At 39.0% G+C, this 11,244-nt stretch overlaps 1 long non-coding RNA gene across 2 annotated transcripts in view; it reads left to right on the top strand.

The window, feature by feature from the left end:
- Positions 1-1,449: 1,449 nt before the first annotated feature.
- LOC102017890 overlaps positions 1,450-11,244 on the top strand; it is a 29,662-nt gene continuing 19,867 nt past the window's right edge. For both annotated transcript variants that reach the window (XR_261022.1, XR_001234151.1), the window contains exon 1: positions 1,450-1,530. This is a non-coding gene — a long non-coding RNA (uncharacterized LOC102017890). The remainder of the gene's footprint in view (positions 1,531-11,244) is intronic.

Genomic DNA, 11,244 nt, shown 5'->3' with positions numbered 1-11,244 from the left:
ACTTCTTCAGTCAGCTTCCTCATCTGTGAAATGGGGCTAACAATGTCTACCCTATAGGATTTTTCAAGAAACAATGGAAGGAAATATATTATAATACAAACATAGAGAGCTGCTGAATAATATCACTTTTCTTTCCTATCTTGTACATAATACTAACTCTATTCCCTAAATAACTTGATTTTGGGTAATTTGACTTTCGAAAAATTTCTCTCTCCAGAACAGTGTATTTATGTGACTGTGTGTAAGTGGTATGTGTGTGAGTGTGCATGCACACCTTCGAGGTCTGCTGAAGGGAGAATACCAAAGTGAGGCTGTTCATGTGTGTAAATGACATGAGTATATTTGTGTTCACTTAGAGATTTCAAGGAAATGAATTGGTTAAATTTGATTCAGATAATTGTCTTATATATTAGTTTTAATGCATCAGCAGGTCTTCATCAAACACTGCTCATTCTAGATGCCAGGAAGCACAAATCAGTACAAGATATAAATTTTACCCACAAGGATTTACCAGTCAAGACTTCAAACTAGCATATGGATACACAGTGGAAATGTATTGGCTCAGGGAGAAATGCTACAGAAAGGGGATGAATATAAATTTGGCATCAGGTTCAGCTGGATCAAGGGTTTATACTCTGTTAAAATTATTTCTATGTGTAAATCTCTGCCTCAGTCTTCTTGCTAGCATTGTCTTCTTAAATTGGCTCCTTTATGAGGTAGGGGACATGGGTATGGGAAATTTCAGCTTTACATCTTCTCAGTGTGCCACCAGAGAAGAAACAGTTCTTTTATTTTTTTATTTTTTATTTTAAAGAGTAAAACAAGGATAACATAATAATGGGGGGGGCTTACCAAATTACAGACAAAGTGGTAGGAAATTATCAATGGTTATTGTTTTACGTATTGTTATCTACAAGACAGTTTCTCAGGAAAACAAATAGACAAATAATAGTGAGTTACAGACAAAAGAGGTAGGAGATTATCAATAGGTGTTGTACTATACTTTGGTATCTTCAAGGTGGCTTCTAAAGAAACAGTTCTTTTCTAAATTCTTTTTTGGGGGGGTACCGGAAATTGAACTCATGACCTCACACTTGCCAGGCAAGCACTGTGCTGATGAGCTATACCTCCTCCACCCCTTTTCTAAATTCTAAAAAGAGCTGGGCATGGTGGTGCATGCTTGTAATCCCAGCACTGGTGAGGCTGAGCTAGGAGGATCGTTGCAAGGTCGAGGCTACAAAGTGAGCACAAGGCCAACCTGAACTGCATAGTGAGACCCTGTCTCAAAAAGACAAAAAAACCCTAAACAAACAAAAAGACACACAAAAAAACCTGCATCTAAATTCTAATGAGAAAGATCCCACAGAAAAACTCTGATTGGCCAGGCTGAGGTCATGTGACCATTCCTGGCCCAATCACCATGCCTCTGAGAATTAACGTCCAATTTGTGCCACCCACTCTGACTGTTGCCAAAGTACAAGCACTGCAGAGGGCAGACTCAGGTGCTGGAGAATTGGGACAGTTTCCCAGGTGAAGAAGCTGCTATTTCAGGCAGAGGTTGCAAATAATTATCTACTCTATGGATTCATTCTAAATTTTGTTGTGGAATGAACATAAGGGAGCAAAATAATTTATGAGCAAGTCAGTATTTTTTTGAATTCTATTATGATGGTGTCAGTGATATGTTGTCTTTTGCCAGTTAGAACAGTCTGTCTTATGGTAATATAAACAAATCACTTTTCAAAGTTTCAGACAAAATGTTTGATCCAGTTCTTTTCAGTAAATTACTGTGGTTTTACAGGTTAACACACATCCAAATCATGAACATCTTTCTCATTTGCTTTATATAACCCTTTATAAAGGGACTAACAGAATTTAAGCCATAATTTGGGACTAACAGAACTTAAGCCACCTCTCCTGACTACTCCATAGAACAGAGAGCTTTCACTCTGTAACTGCAAATGCCTACAAGTCCTGGTATTAATGTCTGCTGATATTAACACCATAATGTAGATCTACTAGATATAATCTAACAGCCAAAAAATTCACTAGTGATGCTTTCAGGGTGAGAAATTTGTGATCCGGGATCTGTCTTGGCTTTTGTGATAAAGAATCTTAGGATAGGACCAGCTAGGCGTGGTGGCACACGCCTGTAATCCCAGCACTCGGGAGGCTGAGGCAGGGGGATTGTTGTGAGTTTGAGACCAGCCTAGGCTACAAAGTGAGCTCAAGTGAGACCCTGTTTCCAAAAAAAAAAAAAAAAAAAAAAAAAAGGATAGGACCAGATGGCCCAAGACCAAGCAGAAAAAGGTGTGAGCTCAACACACTGATGGTAGAATTCTACTTGGTGGTAGAATGAGGAGAGATCCCATTTCAGGTAGCTGCTATAGCAGTGGGAAGCTGACTGACAGTGCCTCACCTCATCCTAGTTCTGGGACTGACATGATACATCCTTTGATTGCTCCCTTATCCACATCCATGCCTTCCACCCCACCACGGACTCCTCCAATAACCAATTCCTCAAACTCCCTGCAAACACCTCCATTGTAATGCATGAGGCACTGTACCATTTTCTTTATGGCCTGTTTTTTTTCTCATCTCTTGCTTATTTACTAGACTATTACTTCACAAAGACAGGATTAGCATCTGACTTTTCCTGGCATCTTTAGCCCTGAGGCATACTAGTTATTCAATAAATGCTAAGTAAACAAATGAGTAAATGCATCGAAGTTGAGTGGACCTGGTCAATCACTGAACTGCTTCACAGTAAACCTGTAAGATAGATGCCACAGCTGCAGCCTCCCTCCAAGAGCATCTAATCCAGTGTTTCTCAAACTTGCACTTTTGCACTTGGCAATCCCACTCATCATTGTCTGGGCATTGCCTCCAGAGATGGTAACCCTAACCCTAACCCTAATCTGTCTTCTGTCCCGAGTTTCCACCTTAGCTGGTCAACGAGTCCCAGCAGCTCGTCCTTCCTTACCTGTCTGGATTAGAACTCTCTTCCAAATGGCTTCCTCTCCTTGTCCTCTTATGTTGTGACTAACTCCCGCAGCCTACTTTTGTCACCTCAGGCTCCTCTTCTGTGTCCTCCTTTTCCAAGCACTTGCTAAGACCTGTTGGTTTGCCCTCACGATTTTTGATTCATTAGCCCTTCTCTTCCCATGCTACTATTATAGACAGCTAAATTAGTTAGAACTATTGTAGTCAGTCAAACAGGGCTGGGCCCTCAAAACGTCAGTGCAGAAGACAACTGTGGCTAGAAGTGCATTCACTAAAGCCAGGCTTCAAGAAAAGAGGACAGACTACACTCATATACTTCCCCTAGGGATTTACAGCAGTGATTGAGAATCTAAATAGATATCAATCATCTTGGGTGGGGGACCAAACCTCTTTAACCCAGCCCTTCCAGTAAAGTCCTTGTCCATCCTATGCACACTTGCTATATGACTTGCTTCCCAATTTGATCCCCATTTAATCAATATTACCTAAGTGACTATACTTGTGATCTTATTGGTTCATCACAGTTTTGTCCCACCCCACACCCATCCTGTGATTTTTCCATTGGATCAATATTACCTAAGTGACTGTACTTGTAGTCTTATTGATTGATTATAATTCTGTCCCACCTTGGAACACCCACCCCCACCTCGTGGCTTTGTTTGATAAAACACCCTTGAGAAGCAGGGTTGTTGCACAAGCCCCTCTCCAGGCCCCCTTCTGTCTGTCTTAGACAGATGCTTTCTTTCTCTCAATAAAGCCACCATTGTTCCTAGAATTCATTCCTCAATTTTAGAGAACATGAACTTGGTGTTCTGATATCTAGCAGGTTGGAGGTTATAATATTTTCCCTATATTATATGTATTATTTGGCAGTCGTATATCATGTGTTCTCTATCATTACCACCTCTCTCTCTTGTTTTTCATTTTAAAGAGAGTAGTAAAAAAAAAAATAACAACATATCAACATCACAGACATAAATAAAACAAATCAAGAGCATTACAAGTGATACAAGGTTTCAAAACAAAATGATAGGAATTAGCAGTGGTTGTTATATTCCATATTGCTGTCTTCAACTATGTTGCTCAGATTACCAGATGTAAGAATGGAAGATTGTTCAAGCCATTAAAGAGAATAAAAAAATTCTTAAATAAAACATTAGAGATAATACAGTTTCACTAGACAAGATGGTAGGAATTCACCACTGGTTGTTGCATTACATATTGTTGTCTTCAAATCAGTTGCTCAGATTACCAGATATAAGCATGCAAAATTGGTCAAAATATAAAAAATTTTAAACATTAACTGTTCCTTTCAATATACCATCAGACATCAGCAGTAGTTATCCCAGCTATTCTTCTATCTATCTATCTATAGATATATTCATATATATTTTGCATTCCTTCTTTCTTTTTTCTTCTTACCCTCATCCCAGTTGATCCTTCCTTCGAGCAATTTCCTTCCCTTTTTTTTTTTTTTTTTTTTTTTTGATACTGGGAATTGAACTCATGACCTCATGCTTGCCAGGCAGGTGCTGTGCTGCTGAGCTAAATCCCTGGCCTTTGTTTCCCTTTCTTATCATCTATTGTACATTTTGAGTTTTACTTACTCTTTCAGGTTCCTAGGGAGACAACATGATATTTACACGTGTGGGTCTGATTTATTTCACTTGTGAGTATGGTCTCTAGTTGCATCCATTTACCTACAAAAACCTCCAGTTTATCTTTTTTATAGCTGAGTAGTACTCCATTGTATAAAAATACCACATCTTTTTTATCCATTCCTCAGTTGATGGGCATTTAGATTGTTTCCAAGATTTAGCTATAACAAATTGCATTGCTATAAACATGGGTGTACATATATCACTGTAGTATGATGTTTTTAATTGTTCTGGGAAAATACCAAGAAGGGGAATAGCTGGGTTAAGTGGGCCTTCTAATCCTAGTTTTGTGAGGAATCTCCAAACTGATTTCCACAGTGGTTTCACCAACTGACACTCCCACCAACAGTGCAGTAGGGTTCTTTTCTCCCCACAGCCTCACCAGCATTTGTTTTTGGTTGATTTCTTGATGATAGCCATTCTTTCTGGAGTGAGATGAAATCTCAGTGTTGTTTTAATTTGCATTTCTCAAATGAGTAATGATGTTGAACATGTTTTCATGTATTTATTTGCCATTTGTATTTCTTCATCTGAGAAGTGTGTATTTATCTCAGATGCCCACTTTTTGGATTGAGTCTTTCAGTTTGGGGGGACTGATTTTTTTTAATTCTTTATATGTTCTAATAGAAGTCCTTTGCCTGAGGGGTAATTGTCTAAAATTTTTTCCCGTTTTGTGAGTTTTCTTTTTTACTCTATTGGTGATTTCTTTTGCTGTGAAAAACTTTTCAATAAGATGAGATCCCAGTTGTTGATTCTTTGACGTATTTCCCATGCACTTTGGTTTTTGTTCATGAACTCCTTGCCTACACCTATGTCTTTGAGATTTTTACCTACTTTCTCTTCCAATAGAGTTAGTGTTTTTGTTTTAATATTTAGATTTTTGATCCATTTAGACTTTAGTTCAGTGCACAGTGAAAGACATGACTCTAGTTTTAGTCTTCAACATGTGGAAAGCCAGTTTTTCCAGCACCATTTATTAAAGAGGCTATCTTTCTTCCAGTGAACACGTTTGGCCCCTTTGTCAAAGATAAGGTGGCTGAGTGTGTTTGTAGCTGTGTCTGCATCTTCTAATCTGTTCCATTGATCTTCAGGGTTTTTTTTGCCAGTACTATGCTGATTTGATCACAGTAGCTTTGTAGTATAATTTCAAGTCAGGTATTGTGATGCCTCTTGCCTTTCCTTTGTTTCCCAGGATTGCTGTTGCTATTCTAGGCCTCTTCTGGTACCAGATGAATCTTAGGAATGTTTTCTCTAGATCTGTGAGGTATACTAATGGTATTTTAGTTGAGATTGTATTGAATTTGTACAACAATTTTGGGAGTACGGCCATTTTCCCAATGTTAGTTCTTCCTATCCATGAGCAAGGAATATCTTTCCATTTTCTGACGTCCTTTTTGATCTCTTTTTTCAGAGTACTATAATTTTCCCTGTATAGATCTTTTACTTCTTTTGTTAGATTGATTCAAAAGTATTTCATCTTTTTAGATGCTATTGTGAAAGGTGTGGTTTCCCTAATTTTTCTCTCTGTTTGTTGTTTGTGTACAGGAATGCTATTGATTTTTGAGTGTGGATATTATATCCAGCTATGCTATTGAATTTGGTTATTAAATCTATAAGCCTTTTGGTGGAGTTTTGGGGGTCTTCTATGTAGAGTATCATGTCATCTGCAAATAATGATAATTTCACTTCCTCCTTTCCTATGCTTATTCTTTTTATTTCTCTCTCTTGTCTACTTGCTCTAGCTAATATTTCCAGAACTATATTGAATAGGAATGGTGACAGTGGACATCCTTGTTCCTGATTTTAAAGTGAAAGCTTTCAAATTCTGACCATTTAGTGTGATGTTAGCCATTCATTTGTCATAGATAGTTTTAATCAGATTGAGGTAAAGACCATCTATTCCTATTTTCAGTAGTGTTTTTATCATGAGTGTTGGACTTTACTGAAGGCTTTTTCTGCATTGATGGAGATGATCATGTGACTTTTGTCTTTGGCTCTATTGACATAGTGTATTACATTAATTGCTTTGTGTATATTGAACCATCCCTGCATTCCAGGGATGAATCCCTCTTGGTCATGGTGTATAATCTTCTTGATGTTTTGTTGTATTCTATTTGCTAGTATTTTATTGAGAATTTTGTGCATCTATATTCATTAGGGATATTGGCCTGAAGTTCTCTTTTTTGGTTGTGTCTTTCTCTGGTTTTGGTATCAGGATAATACTTGCCTCCAGGAATGAGTTGGGGAGAATTCCTTTCTTTTCAATTTCATTGAAGAGTTTGAGAAGAATTGGTGTTAACTCTTGTCTAAATTTCTTGTAGAATTCAGCTGTGAACACATCAGGATGTGGGCTTTTCTTCATTGTCAAGTTTTTTTTATTACAGTCTCAATTTCACTGGCTGACATTGGATTATTCAGGATTTTTATATCTTCTTCATTCAGCTTTGATAATTCGTGTGTACCTAGGAATCTGTCCATTTCTTCTGTGTCTTCTATCCTATGAGGGTAAAGATTTTCAAAGTAGGTATTGATGATCTTCTAAATTTCTACAGGATCTGTAGTGATTTCACCCCTTTCATTCCTTATTCCATGTATTTCAGTTTTTTCTTTCCTGTTTTTTTTGATTGATTTTTTTTTTTTTTGAACCAGAAATTGAACTCAGGACCTTGCACTTCCCAGGCAGGTGCTGTGCCACTGTGCTATATCCCTGGCCCTTCTTTCCTTTTTTGATAAGGTTGGCTAGGGGTTTATCTATTTATTTATTCTTTCAAAGAACCAACTCTTTGATTTATTAATTCTTTGTATTTTTTTAAGTCTCCATTGCATTAATTTCTGCCCTGAGGTTTATAATTTCCTGTTTCTTTGGGCTTTGGGTTTGACTTGCTTTTCTTTTTCTAGAAGCTTGAGGTGCAGCATAAGGTTGTTTATTTGTGCTTATTTTGTTTTCCTGAGGTAGGAATTCACCACTATAAATTTCCATCTGAGGACTGCTTTCTTTGCATCCCACAGTTTCCTGTAAGTTGTATCTACATTTTCATTTGATTGTAAACACTGTTTAATTTCTACTTTGAACTCATCTGTGACCTGTTCATTGTTCAAGAGGATGTTATTTAATTTCCATGTGTTTATGGAGTTTTTGTGATTTCTTTTGTCATTAATTTCCAATTTCATTGCACTATGGTCTAAGAGCATGCATGGGATAATTTCAATTCATTTGCATTTATTTAAGCATGTTCTATGTGCTAGGATATGGTCTGTTTTAGATAATGTCCCATGTGCAGCTGAGAAGAATGTGTATTCTGATGCTGTTGGATGGAACACTCTGTAAAGGTCTACTAAGTCCATTTGTTCACAAGTTTGATTAAGTTCTGTTATTTCTTTGCTGATTTTTTGTCTAGTTGATCTATCTCTTTGTGACAATGGGTGTTAAAGTCCCCTGTTATGATTATGTTGTTGTTTATTTCATTTTTCATGTCTGGACCCTTCTATTTTTTTCCTGGTACTCAGAATTGAACTCAGGACCTTGCACTTGCCAGACAGGTGCTTGTCCCACTAACTTATATCCCCAGCCCTTTCATGTCTGTTAAAATTTGTCTTATATAACTGGGTGCTCTTGTATTTGGTACGTAGATGTTTATGATTGATATCTCTTCTTGAGTTTTTTCCTTACAAGTATGTAGTGGCCTTCTTTATCTCTTTTGATTGTTCTTGGTTTCAAGTTCACATTGTCTATAAATAGAATACTTACACCTGCTTTTTTCTGGGTACCTGTTGCATGGAGTATTGTTTTCCATCCTTTGATTTTCAGTCTATGAATTTCCTTTTGAGTTAAATGTGTTTCTTGTATACAGCATATAGTTGGATTTTGTTTCTTGATCCACTCTGCAAGTCTGCTTCTTTTGATTGGTGCATTGAGACCATTTACAATGGTGGTTATAACTGATATGTATTGGCTTATTTTTGTCACATTATTTTCCTGCTGTTGAATCCTCCTTTTCTCACTGTTTAATTGATTGCTCTGCTTGGTGTTTCCCTTCTGTTGTTCTTAAAGTTGTGGTCTTTTTTTTTCTCTTTCTAGAATTTCTTTTAGTACTCTTTGTAGGAGTGGTTTGGTGCTCATGAAGTTCTTCAGTTATTCTTTATTGTGAAAATATTTTACTTTTCCATTAATTTTGAAGGGTAGTTTTGCAGGGTACATCAACCTGGGTTGGAAGTTGTTTTCTTTCAGGACCTGAAATATTTCACTCCAAGATCTTCTTGACTTGATGGTTTGTGTTGAAAAATCTGCTGTGATTCTGATGGGCTTTCCTTTATAGGTGATCTGTTTCTTTTCTCTAACAGCTTTTAATATTCTGAATTTTTGTTGAGTTTCTGGGCTCTTGATCACTATATGTCTAGGTGTAGATTTATCTTGGTTATGGTTAATTGGAGTTCTATATGCTTCTCTTATCTGTATGTCTGATTCTTTTTCCATGCATGGGAAATTTTCTGCTATTATTTCTGCAAATAGTCTTTTTATGTCATTTGTGTTGACACCTGCTGTTTCATTGATACCTATTAATCTTACATTGTTTTTCTTTGCTTTGTCTTGCAGTTGTCGAATGGTTCTCTTTGTTCCTTGTTTTTTTTAAGAAATCCTTCCTGTAATGTTTGTTAGTGACAATGTTGTTTTCAAGGTCTGAAAGTCTATCTTCAGCTTCATTCAGGAGGTTTTGCCAGCTTTCAATGGAAGTTTTAATTTCCTGGATATTTGTTTGTATCTGTTTCATGCATCCTAGTTCTTTTCTATATTGTTCACTCAAGGTGTCCATGAGTTTTCTATGCTCCTTTATTTTCTTTTCGATGTCATCTTTGGATGAGCTGAGCAATTCTTTCATTATTATTGTCATTTCTTTTTTTTTGCTTCAGGGATTATTTCTGATCTGATGTCTTCTATGACCTGATGGAGCTGTTTCTTTACTTCATTTGCTATCATTTCAGAAATTTCAGGTGTATGACTTCCAGACTCTTCTGTATTGATGTCTCCTGGACATGTTCTGGGTAGGATAGAGGTCTGAGATTGCATTTTGCTCCTTCATTTTGTCATTTTTGAAGATCCAGAGGTTCTCTGGAGCTCAGCCTCACTCCCATGATGGTGTGGGAGTGGCAGGGCAAGAATCTGAAATTCCCCAGTGCTCAGCATGGCTCCTGCGCTTGTGTGTGGTGGTAAGGTGGGGTCCCAGATGCTCCTGAAATTTCTTACATTCACTTGGCTCCCAGGCTGGTAGGGGAGGGGCTGGGAGGCTCACTGGAGTTCCTGAAGCTGTCCGGGGTTCAACCTGGCTTCCACAAGAGTGGAGGGAGTGCAGATCATGGCCTCTGAGGTTTCAGACATTGCCCAGGACCCATCCCAGTTCCCGTGCCAGTAGGGGAGGGGTGAGGGTGGAGTCCTGAGGCCGGTGACTCTGTCCAAGTTTCAGCTCGGCTCCCATGCGGGTGCAGGTGGTGCTGGGAGTGGCCACTGAGGCCCCAGAAAATGACCAGAGCTCCACCTGTCTTGCATGCTAGTTGGGGAGGCACAGGGGAGGCTCATCAGGGTTTCTGAAGATGTCCAGGGTTCAGCCTGCTGCCTGCAAGCACACTAGAGGTATGGGCAGTCCACCACTCTAGTTTTCCATCATTATAACAACCACCTGGACTACTTATAAAGAGAAAAGATTTATTTTGGCTCCTAGTTTAGGAGGTTTCCTATCCATGATCAGATGGACTAATGCCTTTGGATTTGTGGCAAAGCTAGTACATTATGGCAGAAGCTAATTGCAGAGCAAAACTAAAGTACTCACTTTATGGGCATTGGAGCAAAACAGAGAAAGAGGAAGGGACCAGGGTCCCACAATTTCCTTTAATGCCCCCAGTGGCCTGAATGCCTCCTACTAGGCCTGACTTGTTAAAGAGTTCACCATCTTAACAGGCGGGGAGCGCCAGTCTTCCAAAAGGCAGCTTGCTCCCTGCCTCGTAGGCCCCCGGAGGGAGGGCCTCCAGTGCATGGGGAGCCATGGGTGGGGAGCACCTGTCTTCTAGCTGGCTCATTTCCTGCCTCGTAGTCCCCCAGAGGGAGAGCCCCCGGTGCTCAGGGAGCCATGCGGCTGCGAGTGCTCTTGTGTGCCAGCCTTCAGGCCGGCCGCCGCTGCTCAGTTGAGAACTATCATGACACAGAGAAACAATGACACAATTGGCCCACCATGCACCGGCTGCAGATGCCCACCTATGGACGTGTGTGAATCATTCAAACATGGATTCCTTCTGCCTGTGCTGACAGTTGGGGAGAGGACACTAACTGGTTGTGGGGTCCCAATGCAATGGAAGGCTGAAGAGAAAATGCTACAAAAAACAGCTTTGGCCCCAGATGGCTCACTTGATTTTTGACAACCCTTAGGCTGTAACTACTTGTTAGATCCTTCTTGCGTATCTCTGTCTTCCTGAGAAACCACTTCTAAGATATCAACATGTATTACAGCAGTCATTGATATTTTCCTACTATCTATCCATAACTCTGTAATGTTTGTATTGTTCCTATCCTATTTCATAAATGGATGCATGTTTA

Source organism: Chinchilla lanigera, unplaced genomic scaffold (assembly GCF_000276665.1).
Source record: "Chinchilla lanigera isolate Chin_1 unplaced genomic scaffold, ChiLan1.0 scaffold00023, whole genome shotgun sequence".
NCBI lineage: Eukaryota > Metazoa > Chordata > Mammalia > Rodentia > Chinchillidae > Chinchilla > Chinchilla lanigera.
The sequence above is the reverse complement of the archived record's forward strand: the minus strand, read 5'-3'. Positions and strand labels throughout refer to the sequence as shown.